The following is a 19,549-nucleotide window of genomic DNA, read 5'->3' on the forward strand; positions in this document are numbered from 1 at the left end:
ATTAATTCTAACTCACCTTAACTTATCTCTAATCAGATTACATTTTATGGGCGGCGACCCACGGAGACATCTGTGTCCTCTTAAAAGACTATCACGGCTTAATGTATTACAAATGCAGTCACTGATAATAATGCCGAAATCTGAAATGATTAACTTTTCATGTCTACATAATGGGGGCTGACTGTGCAAATAAGATCACTTTCCGTAAAAGCATCACTCAGTTGCTTAATAAAAGCAATTGCCAGGGAGGGGAAATGGGTCTGGTTTGCGGTTATGTATGACATCAAATAAGGTTTGAGTTCTATGTGAAATGGTCTGCATGAGCGTGACCAGCCATGGGAAGAATCTTTGGCCTCGAGGGAGTGGAAAAAAAAGAAAGAAAAAAAGACAGGAAGCCCTGAAGAGCCACTGCAGGCCATCTCGCCCTACTCCTTTACCTCCTCCTCCTTGCTACTTGGCCTTTGTCTTTACTTGGCATGTGTGTGCGTGCGTGCGTGTGTCTGTCTGCGTATGAGTTTGCATCTGCATCCTGTCCTTGTTGCCTGTCCCTGCCTGCGCCATTGGAGGCAGCTGATGCTATCTCATGGCAGTATTGTGGCAGCCCCTGCTGCGAATAATCAAAGGCAGCTGTTTGGAAAATACCAGAGATGCCTAATAGGAAGCACTGATGGCCTGGATTCACTCTTTACCCAACAAGCTCCCCCCATGTCTAAAATGAAATGCACCAGATCAATTATTACTATCCACATGCAGACTCTATGCCTCCTTTAGTCTGACATATAGTTGTGCAATTTATATCAGGAAAAACAAGGTTTTTTTGCAAAAAGGCCGGCATTTGTCTCATTTCAAAGTGAATGTCGTGTCTGCTCTCTGCTCCCTTTATTTTAGCATAATTACAGCTAATAATGTATGAGCTATAACCCTCAGTGTTTGCAGGGTATAAAGTAAGAGGAAAAGACCCATTATTTCTATTATTTGGACTGCACACCGAGGCAGCTTTCGGGGTTTGATTGTGTTTTGTTTGAACAAGTCAGTTAATGAACAGCAATCGCTGGATGCTGGTAGTTCACTTCGCATATCTGCTGATCTCAGGGGTCCCAGCAGATCTTGGCCAAACACTAGGCAAGGCAAAAACAAATCTGTCTGTCAGTGCGGGGTTAGGAGTCTTAATTAGAGAGGTCCTGACTCTCTGTCCGCGGCTCTGAGTCAAGACTCGGCTCTCCCTGATTGGTACAAATCGCGTTTTTCTAAGCCTCAAATTTTCACAGAGAGGGTCAGCGGCTCACCCTGATGGTGATTTGCTTATACCTTTAAGAGGACACTGATTACGTAATTAGACAGGGAAAATGTTGCACCAGTGCGGGTTGGCAGGAGGGGTTGAGCGGTCAGGTTCTTTGGGAAGTGGTGGGAACACTTGTGCGCTGGTCGGGAAACCAAGATAGGGAGTGGTGTTAACTCACAGAAGTCTGGAAGTTATAAAAAAATCAACATTTTATAATGTCTGCTGTCTGAAAAGTTTAAAGATCAGTTAAAGAGTGCTTACAAGAAATGGACACTATCCACAGTGGGGCTTTTACTTTTACTTTTTGTAGCGCAGAAAATGTTTACCAGGAAGTTTCAACAACACTAAATTTTACCTTAACTAGTAACTCACAGTCTTTATCTCACTTTCTGCCACTGACTCATAGGTGACACCGGTGAGATAATTCTCACTGGCCATTTTTACATGATAGCATCACTGGCTTTACTGTAACAAAGATGTCTGCAGTAAAAGCATTACTGGAAATGAAACTGTGGCCAGGTGTGACAGCAAAAACACACACAAAAAATGCCAGCATCTGTTTAGTTTACTTTAGAGCACTGGGAGATTACGTAAGGCCAGTCTGAGGAGGGTGAATCGTATCATGAACTTTCTCTGCTCATGTTTTCGAAGAGAAAGGTTGAAGTAAATGGCCACGATTGTCCTTAAATAGGCGCATCACTTTTGTTTCCAGTTAACCGACGCTTTCAGAAAGGCCAGCTGCTCCGTGTGCCTCCCCCCGTCCTCTGTCTGTCTGTCTGTGCAGGTTATGGATGGTCTGGTCCACGAACACTCGCTGAGAGCAGAGGCCACATGCACAAAAGCAAAATAAACTGCAGGGGAAGGAAGTGGTTAACATTAACAAGGATCCAATAAGAAGATTAAATGTAAAACTTGGGCCCTGGTAATTGATGTGCTTCTAACTGTGTGTGTACATGTGTGTGAAAGTATGCCCAAGTCTGTATAGGTGCATTCGACTGTGTATGTGTGTGTGTGTGTGTGTGTGTATGTGTTGCAAATATGGGCTCTGTGTGTGGACATAATTGCTCCCAGACCTGCAGCATAACTCTACGGGTTGATTAGCAAATGTCTCTACTGTTAATAGTCGCTACTAATCATGCAACACCATCGCTATTAGCATAAACGGGGAGAGCTAGAATGAGCAAAAAAAGGAATAAAACTTTTTTTCCTATACTACAATCGGCGACTGTGATGTAACTGGAATTTTCAGATGATTCACAAAGTCTAAGCATGCTACTGGTACATGTGTAACTTGGAAATGGTAAGGTTATCAGTGAAAAGAGACTCCTGTCTTCACGTTCTTATTGTTATCATGGACTTAACATGATGGGAAGGAAAGATTAGAGCAAATCTTGATGCCTCATTTCCTTATCCACCCACTGACCTCAGTAGACAAGGCTCCCGCTATACCATAATGTATAGAGACACAGAGATTAACAGAACTTAAAGTTTTTTATCACATAACTTGTTAATAGAAGACTGACGAAACCCAAAATCAAATTTTATGTGGTTTGTCTATATAATATTAAAGATTGCACCAGTTTAATATCTTAGTGATATGACCAGCGTTTAAGTATAATGTTTGCTCATATTGAGATTATTTCAAATTAACATTATGATCAGGGAGCTCTTTTCTTAAGATCCAAGTATTTTTAGGTTCTTTGTAAACTAAAAAGGTTGCTGCACATTTGCTCTATAACCTAAAGAGATGCAACAGTTTCGGTGGAATATTACTCAGCTATTAAAGGTTAGCTTAAATTAGTTTCAGCAACATCACTGTCCTTCAGTGTCCTTCAGAGTAAAATGAAAGGTAAAGGCAGTGTTCGCTGTGGAAGTATTGGGGGTGGTTTCCATCATGTTTACATTGTAATAAATGCCATGTGTACTGACTCAAGGCTGAAACCGGTATTAGTAAGTGACCATTTTCCCCTCTCCTTTCCACTAAAAATACTTTTTTTTACAAGCATATTAAACAAAAACGCAAATCATTCTTTTTAAATTTCAGTAAACTATTCAGTAAATTCAGCGACAATGTTTCAATTAATCATTCAATCTTTTTGTTTTAACAGTTCTTACATTATATATGGAAGTTTATTGCAGTAATATATATATATATATATAACCTTAATGTCAGAGGCTAGGACCTTCTTGTGTTCTTTAAACTGTACAGAAAATTCAGAGTTTCTCCTCAGATTACTGAAGGTGCGCTTGTGTTTGTTTGCAGATAGAATCCGATACGGTGAAATAAAGACTGAGCTTAAGTGTATTTCAGGTGACTCCTCCCCAAGGTATCCCTGGATGTACATGAAATCCCCAAGTGTTGAGTGAACTGCTTGCAGACTGCATTGTGATGCTGGCTGCTGTTTAAACAGTCATTAATTGTTGTACCTTGAATTCAAATTATTGCTGTCAAATGAACTGATTAGGGTCAGTTTTCTCTGAAATATGCTTATGTTCACAAGACTGAAAGCCTTAATGCTTCTATTGCTGAAAATTACAAATAAATTGTCCCTTCTCCAATGTAAACAAAATGCTTTTCAGTTCTCATAAACAGCCAGATAGCGTGCCATTGCATTGCTTTTAACATGCTGCCACTTTCAATGCTGTGTTAGGGTGACAGAAGCCCGAGGGAAAGTTAGAAAGCACTAAATATATGCCATTATGGGTAATAGATTGAACAAAATCCAAGACTCTCAGAGATTATCTATTGAGACGCTGTCAAACAGGGACAATGCGTGCCATTGCCATTCCCATACACTCTGCATTACTGCGAGCCCATACACCTTGGTGTCGAGAAAAAAAGAGAGAAAGAGAATCTGGGCAAACGTGGTAAAAATAAATATAGGATAAATATAACCTAAAGGCAAGGCGGCTGGATTTAAGCGAGTACTTATCCGCTCAGCATATGTTCCCTCTATGAGGTAGATTCTCCACCCCGTGTCCACAACACATCTCTATGTGGAAGGGTATGGATAATGTCGGAATGTTAATGGTTTTCCGATAATTACCGCTATCTGTGTTCTGTAATCCATCATACTGAGTAGATATAAACAAAAAATGTACATCTGTTTATTTTCCTGTTGACAGGCGCAGCAGGCTCTGTGCAAAGGTTGCTACTGTAGACGAGTTTATTTGCTTTTTTTTTTTTTAAACTAAAACCAAGTTAATCTCCGCTTTGAACCGTGACTGGCGACGCACGATATCGCATCAGTGGGTGGAGGAGGGCGGCGACTTCGGAACGATTTCGTAAGAGTGAGGCAGAAGAGAAAGCATCGGAAATTGTAGTAGAATTGCAGAAACGTGAGTAGACACGGTCACGTTTTGGAAAACACCAGGCTTTTTCCTCCTCTCAGAGGTTTCACACGCATGTGTAGTATCTGCTGGGAGCTAACTCAATAATAAGTTTAACTACGATGGCATAACTGTGTACCCGACTTCTTTATCAATAGTCTTCAGCTCGGCATATGTGGTCAGTATAACTTTAACCACTTAAATGTTTTGTTTGTTTATGAATATTCACTGAGCTCAGGTCATTTTACTTGATTATTTTTGTCAAATGCATGTCATTTATAAAAATGATCACAAACAGACAAAGAAAAACTATTCATTTATAAACCTGTCGTTTTCAACCTAAACATGTTTAACCTTTTGCACAGGATTGGACATCTTTGCTTTCAATTCTGCAACACAGTGTCAACGCTGCCATAATGAAGACAGGGGAATCAATCGATTGATGAATGAAAGATTAGTCTATAGACAGGGCATCCAGATGGATGGAGCCTTCCCAGCTCCATAATCAGGATAGACTTCAGTTTTTGCGCTTAATAAACATTAATTTTCAAAGTTTTGCGATCACTTCATTGCTATGATGTCCTTTGATGATCATACCATTAGAAATTCAACTTCAAGACCTCTTGCGCTAATGGCAAAATGTACTATTCCAGCTCTCAGTTGGAGGCCCCATTCAATAAACAGCATGCATTGAGGAAAATGATGCAGACTATATGCATTTGTCTCCTTTGTGTATTATGTTATATCCAAGAACGTATAATGTACAAGATGTAGTTATATTCAATAAAGCGCTGTATGTTTTGTACCACATGCATTAACACCTATCCTCGCATGCACACGGTAAGCACTTAATGCATCAGTGCTGATTATCACACCCACACAACCGACTTCATGCATCCCATTGAAAGTGTATGATTAACTATATTAAGGCTGATCTGCAACCCAGGCCTCCTTAGCATGAGTAATTGATTTGTGAGAATTATGGCTGTTCACTGTCTTTTGCCTATTCATTAATCATACAAGTGTTGTTTGAGTGAAACAATGTAGTGAGTAATGATATTGATGAAGTCTCCTCTGCACACAGTTGTCTGGGGAAATGGGAACATAACGCTTAACAGAGCAGATTTCTCATAATGCCGGAATTAAGTGATTAGAATAATCGCCTTTGTGCAAATAATCTCGAACAGCAACATGCGCTCTGCCATAGCCAATTGTGCGCTCTTGTGATGCTGAGAAAAGGCAGGCGTGTGCCTGTTTTGTCACTGCTTCAGCTAATTTCCCATAATCCACTCTGATAAGGCCCCATGGTCCTCATCTACCTATGCTGCATAGCGATGTGATGCACATTAGTCAATTAATAGTGTGTTAAATGACAGAAGTTCCAGTCAATTGAGTTTCTCTTGGGGGCGGGGTTGCCATTGTCCTACAATTCAAGACACAGACAGATGAAGGCAAAGACAGTGATGTTGGGAAAACCTTTGCTGCATTTAAATACTGCTGCACACATATGATGTATGTTATGTCCCACATCATTTATGTCCCTTGTTTTAACTAATGATACACTATCCTACATTATGATATGCTCCCCTTTCACTTTATAATTACCCTCCTGTGCAACTTTGATCAACATTACGAACACAAAGTCATATAACTGCATAAAAGTCAACTTCAGTAAGTTAGCAGCTCAGATTAACGAACAGTATAAGTCATTTTATATTCAAACATCCCATCCCCCAACTTACACATGCCCCCGCTGCGTCAGTGAAAAGGGATCCGGTCCACATTTCAAGCATTACCGCTGCAGAAAGAGGGAAAAGATCCCCCTGTTATTATGAGACCCTCAATCGAGGCCTTACCTCCTGACAAGGGCATTAAAATGAAATAAATCAGCCATTAAGAAGCGGGCGCTGGCAATTGAAACTCTATTAATGCAGCAGGCAGAAAGAGGTAGCCCTGGCGTGATGTGACAATGGAGCACCACTGTGCCCCTTTAATTGCATTTCAGCCATGTTTTTATTCCCCAGAATGGGTAAGGATGACAGGTGTGTGCAGCAGATGAGAGTGCACGGACACACAATCATACACTTGGACTTTAGTGCACGGGTGAACACACCTAATTATAGCAGTGAGCTTCGAATGGTAAAACCTCAAATGTGCATCTCCATTTCATAACAGCCCTTAATAAGACGGTCACTCCTTCAGTCAGCCATCATTGTCTATGCGTAGTCGGCAGCCAGGGCCCCATCAATGTTGCATAGGTTCCTTTCTCATTACCCTCTCTGTTAGACTAGACACTGGGTGATGGATCATGGCCTCGACTGGACCTCATTTGGGTGATCTATCGCTAGCGTTCCCCTGTGAAGTGTGTAGGTGATTATGTGCAGACACAAAGACAAACACAAACACTCACACGGAACGAAAGACGACAAATCGGTCCCAAGCAATTTGACGTCCCCACTTACGGTGTCCTTGATATGAGCAAATAACGAAGCCGAGCAAAAAGTTCAGCAGTATCCTGCGCCAGTCTAATCTAAAATACGGTGTACGTGTAAACAGACGGCGGCGGTTTGATACATTATCGCATGACAACAGGAGGGAAATATTCCTGCAATTTTTTGAACATTACGCAATTTAGAATTCAAGACAAAAACTGAATTTTTTGGTTCATAACCTCAAAAGGAATGTTTGAATTTTGTTGATGACATTATTTTTGCTGTTAATTGCGTTATTTACTTATTCACCCTGGCAGACAGCAAAAACAAATGAAGGCATCCAGGAGAGGTGTTAGTGCTTATTTGAAATTTCGTCAGGAGCACTCCTTCACCTGTCACAGGTTATTGATATATTCATTAGAGGGCCCTATTCTCTTTCTCTGGTATCAGTTTCTCTTGACAGTAGCACTGTTGACAACATCAGTCAGTGAATCACTTTACAATTATGATTGTTGATGGCCCATGACACAAACTTGGAGGGGATGTCATTATATGAACATTAAAGTGATACACAGAGAAGCCGGGATGGAAGACCTGGTTGCTACCTCTCCTCCCCCCCTCCCCTCCCACGACTGCTGTGACGCCTTCATTTAAAACAAGGCCCTGTCTTGTACGACTTTATCCTTCAGAACAATGTTATTAGATCATTTTTTAGGGGACGGACTCGATAATATTAGCAGCTTGTGCGGCAATGATATTACACTGATTTGCATCGTAATGAATGTCTGCATTAACTTAAGCGTCTTATACTTGAGAATAGCCAAAAACATGACATTAATTTGTATTTACATATTCAGAACGGTTTATTACATAGTTATACCACATTTATATTATTTACCCATTTAGTATAGAAAATCATCATTGGCTAGGTTTAAATGCAAGAAATAAGCTCATCAAAATAAATAATAAAATCTGTATCAGTAATTTTATAGGTAAACAGGAGGTGAACAGGTCTCCTCTCGGTAACTTTGGGAATACACCGGGCGCGTGGTGTGTGATGTCACATCTCTGACGGATTCTCTAATGCCATCTGTGAGCCTGACTTCTTGCCCTCCACATCCTCTCTGTGCTGCTTCATGCAGCTTTTGTATAAAATAGACCGCTATTTTTAGTGGCACAGAGCGGAGACCCATTTCTGGGCCGCTGCAGCTCGTCTGGTGAAATTGCGAGCATTGTTTTGAGTGGGAGTGATCAGAACCAGAACATGATTCAGCCGGGCCTGGTGTATTCCCGGGGTAACCCTTCAGCAAATAAAGATATACAGTACCTCGAGCAGCCGCTTGTGGCTGGCTCTAAAAGTAAGTCAATCGCCATTTCTAAACCAGAAATAAACAGCCTGGTAACAATAAATGGCTTTAGTCTCTATGACTTTTACTCACCTATTAAAAATAACTTGAAGTATAAAGTTCCAGATTAGGTCCATGGCCAGTTTGACTGACAGCAGGTGAAGCACTTCTTGGCATCACCTCATCTACTCTGAGTCACTGAACTGGATCTCTTGACTATGTTTTGTGCTGGATAAACACAATAAGCAGACAAATAATATGATTTACTGTGCAGTTAACTGTACTGACAGCCCATCCCAGTAGACTGCTCTTTAATATTGGTGAGTGAATTCAAGTATTTGACATGTAAGCCACTGAGCACTTATTAACGAATGCCTTGCTAGTGTTAGCTGATAACCCTTTGGGTCTAACAAACCAAAGTAGTGCCTGACCCTCCTGACCGTGTTAGCATGCTGTCTGTGCAGTTATTTAGATAGAGCAGATGCTATGTTATCAGTATAATGCAGTCGCTTCTGTCATGGACCCAAATTACACTTTACTATCATTCTATTGTCCTTTTTGGGTATAAAAAAATGAAAGTAACACTAATACTTCCATTAGTCAAATTTTTGCAAACCACTCCACCAGTTTGCGCCTGAAATCAGCTGAAAACAAAGACACGTTTGATTTTTCTTCTTTTCTATCCATTGATTATGCAGACATTTCAAATAACTTTGCAACACAATTAACACCATAAGTAAAACTGTAATGTGATTACTAATGCTGGAAAAGAAATGAGCTACATTACAGCATTACCGAAAAATGAACTGTGATTACAGTGAAGCTTTACACCCAACACTGCCTGTGATCTATGTCTGAACTACTAAAGTGGGAAATAAATGTGCTTATCTGAGTTTCCAGTGAACAGTGGATTTCCATAACAGTCCTATCTTAATAAAAATGCAGGATTAGAATAATAAATAGATTCTTACTACAACTATTTTTGCTCGAGACAGTGCTGGCAGACTGACAAGCCACTCCAAAACTTCTAACTTTAACCCGTGACCAGAATTCATATATCACTCCACAGTGCCTTATTTGAACACGTTCTCGCATTCGCCTGCATGACCTGCTGTTTTGTAATGAGAGTATTTCCTTTAGTCATAGCTACTCTTACTTCAGTTACTGATTTGCTACATCTGCCGTATTTATGCAGTATTCCTGTATGTGTTGTAAACAGCATGTGCAGGGACAAACTTGTGAGTAAGACAGAGTGGAGTTTTTGTTTCCACTCCAGTTGTGCTCCTTATTAGCATTGTTTGTAAATGCAGTGTCTTCTGCTGTATGTTAAAGCTGCTATCACTGAGGAAATTGGTTTCTCTTCCTTTTCTGTGATCTAAATAACCACAAAAGGGTGAGGGAGTCTCGAAAGAAGCCCTTTGATTCTGCAGGAACTCACATTTGTGCCAACATTTGGCCAGTCATCACCACCAATAGTTTATGGTTTCCAGTTTCCCATAATAAGGGCATGAGCTAACCAGGGTTATTCTAACCAAGTGTTGATATTTTCAATGTGTTGACTCAAAACCCGGATGAAAAATCTTATTCAGAGGGGAAATCTCCATGTATGTAAACATAATCAGTGTTGTTGAAATATTCACAGGATGAAAAGTTGACTTCTTGTGGTCGCCATGTGATCTCTCTATGGGGTCTGTATATTTTGCCCTGCTGTTGCTGCTAGTAAATGCGTGGCCTGTTGAGAGATAGGCTCTCATCTCCTTTTCACATTACTCTCCTTTTTCCCAATACTCCAACTGCAGCGGCACACAAACACACACACAAAACACATGTGGCTGGCCTTGTTGCCATAGCAGGCTAACGGGTTGCAGCAGCGGCAGATTTGATTGCCTGCCTGGCGCTGAAGTGAAGAAGAGGAGACAGGACTAAATGAAACTCCATCCATCTTAATGAAACACAATTATTTTCCACTTATTAATCATTGAAAAATCAATATGTCTCTTCTCGGCCCAGTGTCGGCTGGATTTGTCATTTGAGGCTGAGCTGTTATGTATCATCCCTTGACGCCAGGACAGTCACGGGTTCAGTCACCTGTGGCCTTTAAGAAGAAGGGAGGGGGGGCATAGCTGGAGATGCGGCCAGACACAGAGACGGGTTTCAGATGAGTTGGGCAGAGGAAAAGAATTTGAGAAAAGTAAGCAGAAGAAAAATAGCGGAAAACGGTAATAAATGAACAAATTGAAGAGAAGCGAGAGGGATGAAGGCTGCTCACTCTGTCTCCTCGCTGCTCGCTGAGACAAATGGGAACTCATTAGTGGCTGTTGGTGATTGCGTGTTTCTTCACAGATCAATTTACTAAACACATTGTTTAATGGGTCATTATTAAAGTCTAAGGCCTTGTATTGACTGGGAGGAAGAATGCAAGGGTGAAAATTGAGGTTAGGTTATCAAATATGATATATATATATTTACTTAAATGCAATTGATTGGAAAGATTTAAGTGTTTATTTGCCATTGAGCTGTATACATTTTATTAACCAAGCAAAGCAGTGTACTCAAAGGATGAAGAAACGACGCACTTTCTCAAACGAAACATTATGTATTACATACATCTGTGTTGCATTACCGTCGTATTTCACCGTATTCTCAATAACATCATGTTTACATCCGCTACGTCACAGATTGCTGATCATGTCGGTGTAATTTGCACTGAAATGCTTTTCATTTGTTATTCACAAACTTTCTGCTCTCAATATAGAAAATCCATGAAATGGCATAGTTATGAATATTTAATTGATACCATTACCTCTTCCCTAAGTGCACAGGTTTGGTACACAACATAGTAACCTTTAAAAGACTATTATGATGTCTTTTATTATTTATTTATTGAATTTTCTAATGTGTCTTACACTGTTAGAAAAAACATCTTAAAAAAACAGTAATAGCAGCTGGGGCGCCAAAATACAACCATAAAATAACAGAAAAATAACTTACTCATAAAAACACGGTTATTTCCAGTAATGAAAATACAATTTGTTGCCCTAATTTGACATGGGATTTTGCCTTTTTCAAGTGCTTTTAAACATTAAATTAGGAACAATTTAATGTGATTAAACAATGAAATTACCTATAAACAAGGTCAATGAATGCGGCAATATGAATAATAATACTTAAATGTACAGAAATATACAGTTAACAGTTGGTTTAAATAATAATGGATTGCATTCATATAGCGCTTTACAATTCCACTTTATAATTCCCCTCTGGCCATCACCAGTACGTGGTAGGTGAAATGTCTTGCCCAAGGACACAACGACCGAGAGTGTCCGAGCCGGGGCTCGAACCGGCAACCTTCTGATTACAAGGCAAACTGCCAACTCTTGAGCCACGATCGCCCTAAATAACAATAATAATAATTATTATTTGATGTAAAAAAAAGTTTATAAGAATCATTTTATATATTTTTCCATAGCATTACATTTGAATTTAACAGTTCAATCTTTCAAATAACGGACAGATATTTGTGAGATGATGATACATTTGTGAATGTATTTTAACAATCTAAATATGCATATGTACACACATACATTTAAAAAACAAGAAAATTATGTTTTATTACATTACAGTGATTTTACGTTAATTTACATTTGAAATGTGAAATCACAGTCTATTGATGTAAATTTAATGAACAGTACAAAACTGTAAAATACACAGTAAAATACTTTTATATTAGGATTTTTTTACAGTGGAAAAAGTGGGAAAAAAAAGATTTTTCTGTGTTTAAAATAAAGTTTTTGCTATTTTCTGTACTTGAATTTAGCTTCAAATTTGATTGCAGTTTGTTAAGCATTCAGCAGTAGGGTCAGTGTAATGCTTTGCAGTTCTTGTTTCAGACCACACTGAATGAAATGTATCAAATTAAAAATAGATTTTAAACTTTCAGCATCCATTTCCTGTAAATACAATAAATTCCTGTAAATGTTCATGAGTTATTTTTTTGTATTTATTGCATTGTTGCTTCAAAGTTCAAATTGTTAAAAGTGTTTTACACTTGGTGGTGGAGTCCTGAGCCAGCTACGCGACCACAATATGGAAGTAAGTAAAGTTTATTTATATAGTGCTTTTCCCAGACATAAATGTAACAAAGCGCCACCAGTGTAACAACATCTATCATTTAGCCCATCTGACTTTTTAACAGCTGCTCTATACAATATGTTAGACACTAATAAAATGTTATAGATTTTACAAATTATGTTTTTACCTGTATTTATAAAGTCCTTCATGTGTTAACTCTAGAAGCGCCATTTAAAGGTATCTGAAGCCTCAAGTTACACCTGTGTAACTATGCACTGCTCTACATATGGCTCCAGGTAAACACTTAGCATTTTATTCATCCAAACATACCAAAGATAGAAACTGAGCTTGTAAAAATAAATGGATATTAAAACTTTTAACCTCATTTTTCATTTTGATGATGTCAGTTAAACAAAGAACTGCACTTTATATACAGATCTAAATGTTACATTAAGGATACTGAAATTCCACTCTGCTGTTAACAAAGCCATGTCAGGCATCTGCTCAAGAGTTTGCTCTGTTGCACATGACTCGGTTTCCAAATTCAGGAGCATTTCATTTTCTGTATTTTCATGATGTAATCATGTCATTTATGATTTTACTATTTATTTTTTAGGTTCCTTCTCCTCATGTGCTTATACATATCCGGCTGGCTCAAAAATAACAAACACTGCAGCTGCTAAAATCACTCGTGCATAGAAATGCACAGGCAAACATCTTCATTAGTCACAAGTAACTTTCTCCAACTCTCAAAACATAAAAAAAACCTTATGTGCATCTCTCTTGTTTTTCTCCACAGCAGAGGAATGAAATCCATCAATCTGCCATTCATCAATTTTATCGCCCGTTCTCTCCTCCTCGGCCACCCCATAACCCAAAAGGAAAGCTTTTGGTGCTGTTTTGAAAAATTGTCCTGAGAAAAAATGATTCCAAACGGCTCAACCCTTTGTTTTCCCTCTCAATAAAGCAAGCGACAAGGCCGGCGCTTGATATACGAGCGTCGTGGGCGCCTGGGCATGCAGCAGAGTGCATAAGCAAAGCCATGTTTCACGGCAAACAGTGTGTTCTTTACAGTCACCATGGCCGGATGAGAATATAATGTTCTACAGCACATAACTGCTTCAGGTCAATACTTGATTTGCTCCAGCATGTTGTAGAGCCTCTGCTCTGGTAGGGGTCTGGGGATGCATTAGGGGCCCCAGAAACAGGACACAGAGGTGGTGGGTTGAGGAGGGACATGGAGTTGGGGCTGCTTCTCAGTGTCAGAACTGGGGTGCGGCTAGGCCACATTCCCCCGAGTCCCTGAAATCATTTCCAGGTATGTGAGGCTTCATGTGTGTGTGTGTGTGAGATTGAGATGTACAGTTACTCAGAGTCATGTGCACATGCTGTATACGGGCACTTCATTTAAAGCTAGAGTATATTGAAATAAAAAAGCGGCAAAAAGTTCCCACGTGGCATTCCTCGAGAGGGAAAAAATAGTGTATAAACTAATGATCATACAAGCCAACAATTCAAGGACACAATTATTTCAATATATATTTTTTCTTAGCAGCTATTATACATAACAAACAGACAAGCACATTTCAAAGTTTCACTATATGTTGCAAGATCTGGATGTTTTCTGTGTGTCACCCAGGGACAACAATCCGTGAGTGTCGAAAAGCACCCGAATAATGGATGGCGGTGAGGCCAGTTGCTGAGGTTCCTTAAATATTAATGTTGTTGAACTGCCGTCCATCCCAATCCTGACACAGCGCTGAAAGAAAATCATTTGCCCTTTCAATGAGATAAAACACATTGTGGATATACCCGAGTCCATATAGGTCTATATATAGATAGATGAATGACATCATCTTTTCTTGATGACACTAGCGCTGACTGACATCTTACTTCAGAAGATTTACTGCGGGATCCGAAACAAAAAGCCAGGAGGCTCTACAGGAAAGGACACGTGCAATGTTTTCAGCTTGTTTTAAGACTTTTGTTGCTTGTCATTTCTTCTATCTTCAATTTTTATGACATACTTTTACAAGGCACAACCGTCAAGAAGTAGGTAAGTTTGTGAACGTAACACAGATTAAGAATGCACCCGTGCACCTTTGAGACGAAGAATATTCAATTTTGATTTTGTCTTGTTTAGACTGAGGATCATTTTTAATTTGGCAGTTTGAGCATATAAAAGTTTGCATGGAAGGCGACCACAGTGAGACTTACATGTTAGCTTGCTAGCTGGTGGCACAAATTAGCAGCACGAACACTTGACTGTCTCTGAAATGTTGCTAATACAATGCTGTCATGTGTGTTTGGATTAAAAACACATTTTTAGCTAACTTTATTTCAAGCAGCTACACTTTCAATACCCTTTTAGGGGTTGAAAAATTAGTTTCCTTCCATAGTATCCAATAGGGCTGCCGCAAATGATTATTTTGATAGTCGACTAGTCACCGATTATTTTTGCGATCAGTCGACTAATCAGATCATGCATCCATTGGACGTAAATGTACAGCTTATTGCACCAGCATGCGTCTGCTCTTATATAACTATCATTAGCTTAAAGCTTAAGGTGTTTAAGGTATGTGCTAACTAAAAATAAAGACAAGATGAAACGTAATCGGCCTACAAATGCGTTTTCCGAAGGATGCAGCCCCTGAATTTGGACACAGCTACGATACCGGACACAGCTTCTTCTTCTTCGGGGTTTAACGGCAGCTGTACATGCAGTGCTGCCATCTTCTGTTTCACTCTGTTATTACACTCTTAAATCCTACTACTTATTCCTGAATGTGAGGCACATCGCTTCCCATGTGAGCATGCCCTGACTTTTACTCTGTCTAGTAAAGTAGAGCCATAAAACATGAAAGTTTAAAATAGCATTAACTCCTCATTTTGAATTCACATTTAGTCTGAAAAACAAATGTCAGAAATCCACGCGCTAAAAAAGAAAACCCTGTGTCGTCCACTAATATGGAAAAATACAGGAACTACACTCAAACGGCATCTACTACCTCTTCCCATTTTTATGCTAAATTAATGACCTCACTCTAAAACAAGTTTGCCTTCTGTAGGAAACTATTAATTTGTGGTGTTGGCTTGTAAATTCTTTTTTTCCTTTAGCTTTTTTTTTAAACACAGCTTGTCACAGTGGCGGTCTTAAACCTTGCTAAACCAAGTGCTGGAGCCTGTTTTTATCATGGCTCTAATCCAGAGCCCCTGGGTCCCCTTGCCACATTGACCAGATGAAAGGCCTTGCCCAGATGTTTACAGCCTGTGAAAGTGGCAGGGAGCTGGTGTCGGATGCTGGCACAGCGTGCCAACAGACAGAAAACAAGGCAGTAAAGCCCCATGCTGTTTATGTAGAGTTTAAGAAAAAGGAGGAAAGAAACCGTGTCAAAGGGAAATGATGGTGTCGTAAAACCTGAAGATCGTGCAGGTATGTGTGATCTGTGTAGATGCGCATTTGTTACTGGGGTAATTGTTGTAAACAATGACACCGAGCAAATAAACATTTTTTTAAAAAAAGAAGGAGTCCAAATGGCTACAATGCACAACAGTAAAATCCAATCTGGTCTACCAAAAGTGCACACAGGTTCAGTTGCTCCAGGTCACAGCTCCCAAAGGTGTAACCTTGACCTCGGTTTGCCAGATGGCACTCACAGTGGCATCGCCATACTTAGCACGCTGACCTCTGTGACTCTATTGAGAGTGTGTGTACTTGTGTGCATGTGACTGTATCTGCTTGAATGAGTGTGTGATGTGTGTACGGCTATATAAATGTGACACTGAGAAGTCTGTCTATCCATGCCAGTCTGTCCAAAGCCCAGGCCATCTGGTGCCCTCTGTCAGAGTGCTTTTATTTAGCTTTCCTAGATAAAGGCCCAGAATTACTGTGTGTAGGAGGCCAGACTTTCACTGCCAAGGTCAGGTCACAGCAGCACCGATTCCAGCATGGGGTTAATCATATTTCAACATGCCACGCATCATTCTAACATCTATTTATCTTTACCAATTGTATTTTGAGATGTACTAGGACACAGGCCTCGACAGGTTCTTCCAGCAACCTCATTTATATCTCTATTTCATGTATGTTGCTGTCAGGGAAAAACATTCCCATATTACATGTAATTAAAAATAAACAAGTAGTTTGAGTTTTTTTATTTTAAAGCTACAATAACAACAATATTTGTCTAAACTTTGAAATTATTGACAGCTAAATATAGTCTAAAAACACGGCATAAATACGAACAAAACAAGGAGAAACAGGAACAAGCAAAAACTTGATGACTCTTACTTTTCTTCCGATTTAATTTGCAGACGCTGATTAATATTTTCAAACAACAGAAGAATGAAACTCATCGTTTTCTGTATTGCTATACATCATTCATGGTGAAAACAATAAATTTTTCGTATATAAAGGACAAAAACCTTCTGGCCTGCAAACGCTTCAACTGCGCTTTTCCTAAGCAAGTATTCAAAACAGACAAAAACTCTGAGACCTTATTATCCTCAAAGCTATTGACCTGATCCTGCGTTTGAATATTTGAGTAGAGTTTCGCCTCGGGGTGCTTGCGTTAAGCGTGGAATTATGTAGATGTCACCTCATTATTGCAATGCTGTCTTGTGTACACCGGGATGCTAATAAACAAATAAATAAATGGTCTTCGGGAGGGTTTCTCTGGCTTCAAACAAAGCAACATTCCCACCTCTCGCCTGCCCTCTAACAGCCCCAATTAGAAGGCCTCTCTAAATGAATGTGCCGTGTGTTTCTGGAGCCGCGGTGTCTCGTGACTTAATCTGGATTGAGCAGACCACTGTTTTATTAGGTTACGTGCAGCCGCAATGTGTCTTGTCACTTTGCGGAGACAGCGGCCGATAAAATCCGTTGAACGGAATTAGATTGTCATTGATGTGTCAGTAAGATCGCGAGAACAACAGATCGATGGCCGAATCAGCGAGCGATATTTGAAGATGCAGACAATGGATAAATGAACAAAAGGAATTCAGCAGGGAAAGTTTGAGCGCACATCACCCCGTGTCTGTGCCTCTCCTATACACACACGTGGAAACACACACACACTCGCACACATACAGGTCTTTTCTCACACTTTAGCTTGGAGCAATCTCACAACACTGAACAACAGAGAGCCAGTGAGGAAGGGAGAGAGAAAGAAGCCAAACCAATTCCAATACAGCACTAATGGGCCACATCATGCCAATACAATAAATAATGGCCCTTTCAGCTCAGTCAATAGTGAGTAAATGAAAATTTAACCTTTCATTAAATGTGGTCGTATTATTTCCCCTACTTTCTTCCCAGTTCTAGTTCCCTCTGACACTTTATTTCCATTGTGTACAAGAACCATGTGCAAATGTTACGATGTGAACTGTGCACTCGTGTTAAGAGGCGAGTAATACAGTTTAGTGCTGTAGCGGGCTACATTACATACAGTGAGATCTACGAATCAAATAGATGGGTACTGTTGTCTTCCTAATAAATTACAGGTCATACAATAAATCTATCATGCAGACGATGCAGACAGTAGGCGAGCCCGCAAAGATATTACAAAATCTAATTCCCCTTGCAGTACAGTTTGCATATGTAGCCAACTTGTTCCCAAATCTCCACTGATTTCTGCAGACTGTGCAGCAGAATTATTGGGAGAGGAGGTGATAACTCTCCAGGCGTCTTGTCTGGTTGTTTCTGGTAGATGAAAAGGCTCTGGGCCTGCTTTCCACTGTGGCCAACCTGCCCTCTTAATTAATTAGCGCTAGCAGGATGTGCAGGTCCACAGGGGAGAGGAGTAAACTCCAGAGGACTGGACAAGGTGATAATGTCCTAAAGGAGACACCAAATCCTTTGTGTGTGTGCATTACTAGTAGATACAACCCAGCTCTAAATGAAGAGAAGCAATCATGTTTAATGTTTTCTGGCATCTGCTGGATAGGCCTCAACGAATTTGGACAATTTCATTCAAGGTATGTTTTGTGTTTATCACACACAAGTCTTGACAATTTATTATATACTACACAGAAATATGTTGCATTTAAAGGAACAGGTGGGTAATTTTGGAGAGATTCACGTTGAGGGCATGAAAGCAAATAGTTAGCTTGTGATAGGTTTAAGAATTTATGTTGGCACATAACTGACAAGCACCCATGCTGAGGGGGAGATTTTTTTTAATTGTTATTTTTTTTTTAACTGAAGTTTCCCTGCTCTTCCTTTATGGTACGACGAATACGTTTCAAGCTTTCACGCTGGATTCACCACAGCCACAGAGTTTCCAAACATTCCTGTAATTTACTCTACCTGGCCAAGAGATAATCGTAAGTTTTCTTAGCTGGCACAGTTTGGTGAATGTGTCATTTGAGGTGTCAAAGTAGAGAGAATTATAATAGGGCATGTTTATACAAAACATTCTTTTATTCATTTCTTTAACACTAATAAAGGGTTTTCGATATGGTGTCCCAGAATTAGTTGGTGGATTGTTGGCGGATTATACCAGAGTTATTTGCCGTCCACAGACAGGTCAAAGTTAAAGAATGCACAAAGTGCCACAAATTAGACAACATTACATGATCGTATGAGGTACGAGATACAAATAGCTACTGTCTACCTCCAAAGCTCAAAAGATTACGTTTCTCCAGGAGACTAGGCTTTATCTTTAAATTTCAAAGCTTGTTTATCGGGGATCAGGTCCGAATTTTTTAAAACCTAAATTTTTCTCCTAAAATGAAACTTTGGATGCATTTTTACTCCAAGTTCAGAAACAGTCATCTCACCCTTGATAATAGCTTAAACTACACTGGTTAAAAGAAATTTGTTCAAGCTAAGAGCGAGACAGCAGCTTGCAATCACACAAATAAGTTTGGCTGATTACATCAGATCTGTGTTTAAGTTTTTTCTTAAAAGAGATCAATTTGTATGGATAAGAATCCAAGTTGTGATGTGTTGCCAGTACTGTAGGATTAGACAAGGAGATAGGAAGAAAGGAAAGGAAAAATTAAGAAGAAGAAGTCGTCAGTGGAAACACTTTGCAAGATTTTGCTGTGCTTGCTTGTATTGCTAAGCTGTTTCTGTGTTTGTGTGG

This window comes from Mchenga conophoros, linkage group LG9 (genome assembly GCF_057382185.1).
Source record: "Mchenga conophoros isolate Kocher_MC1m ecotype Shallow Benthic linkage group LG9, M_conophoros_male_GT1.1, whole genome shotgun sequence".
Lineage (NCBI taxonomy): Eukaryota > Metazoa > Chordata > Actinopteri > Cichliformes > Cichlidae > Mchenga > Mchenga conophoros.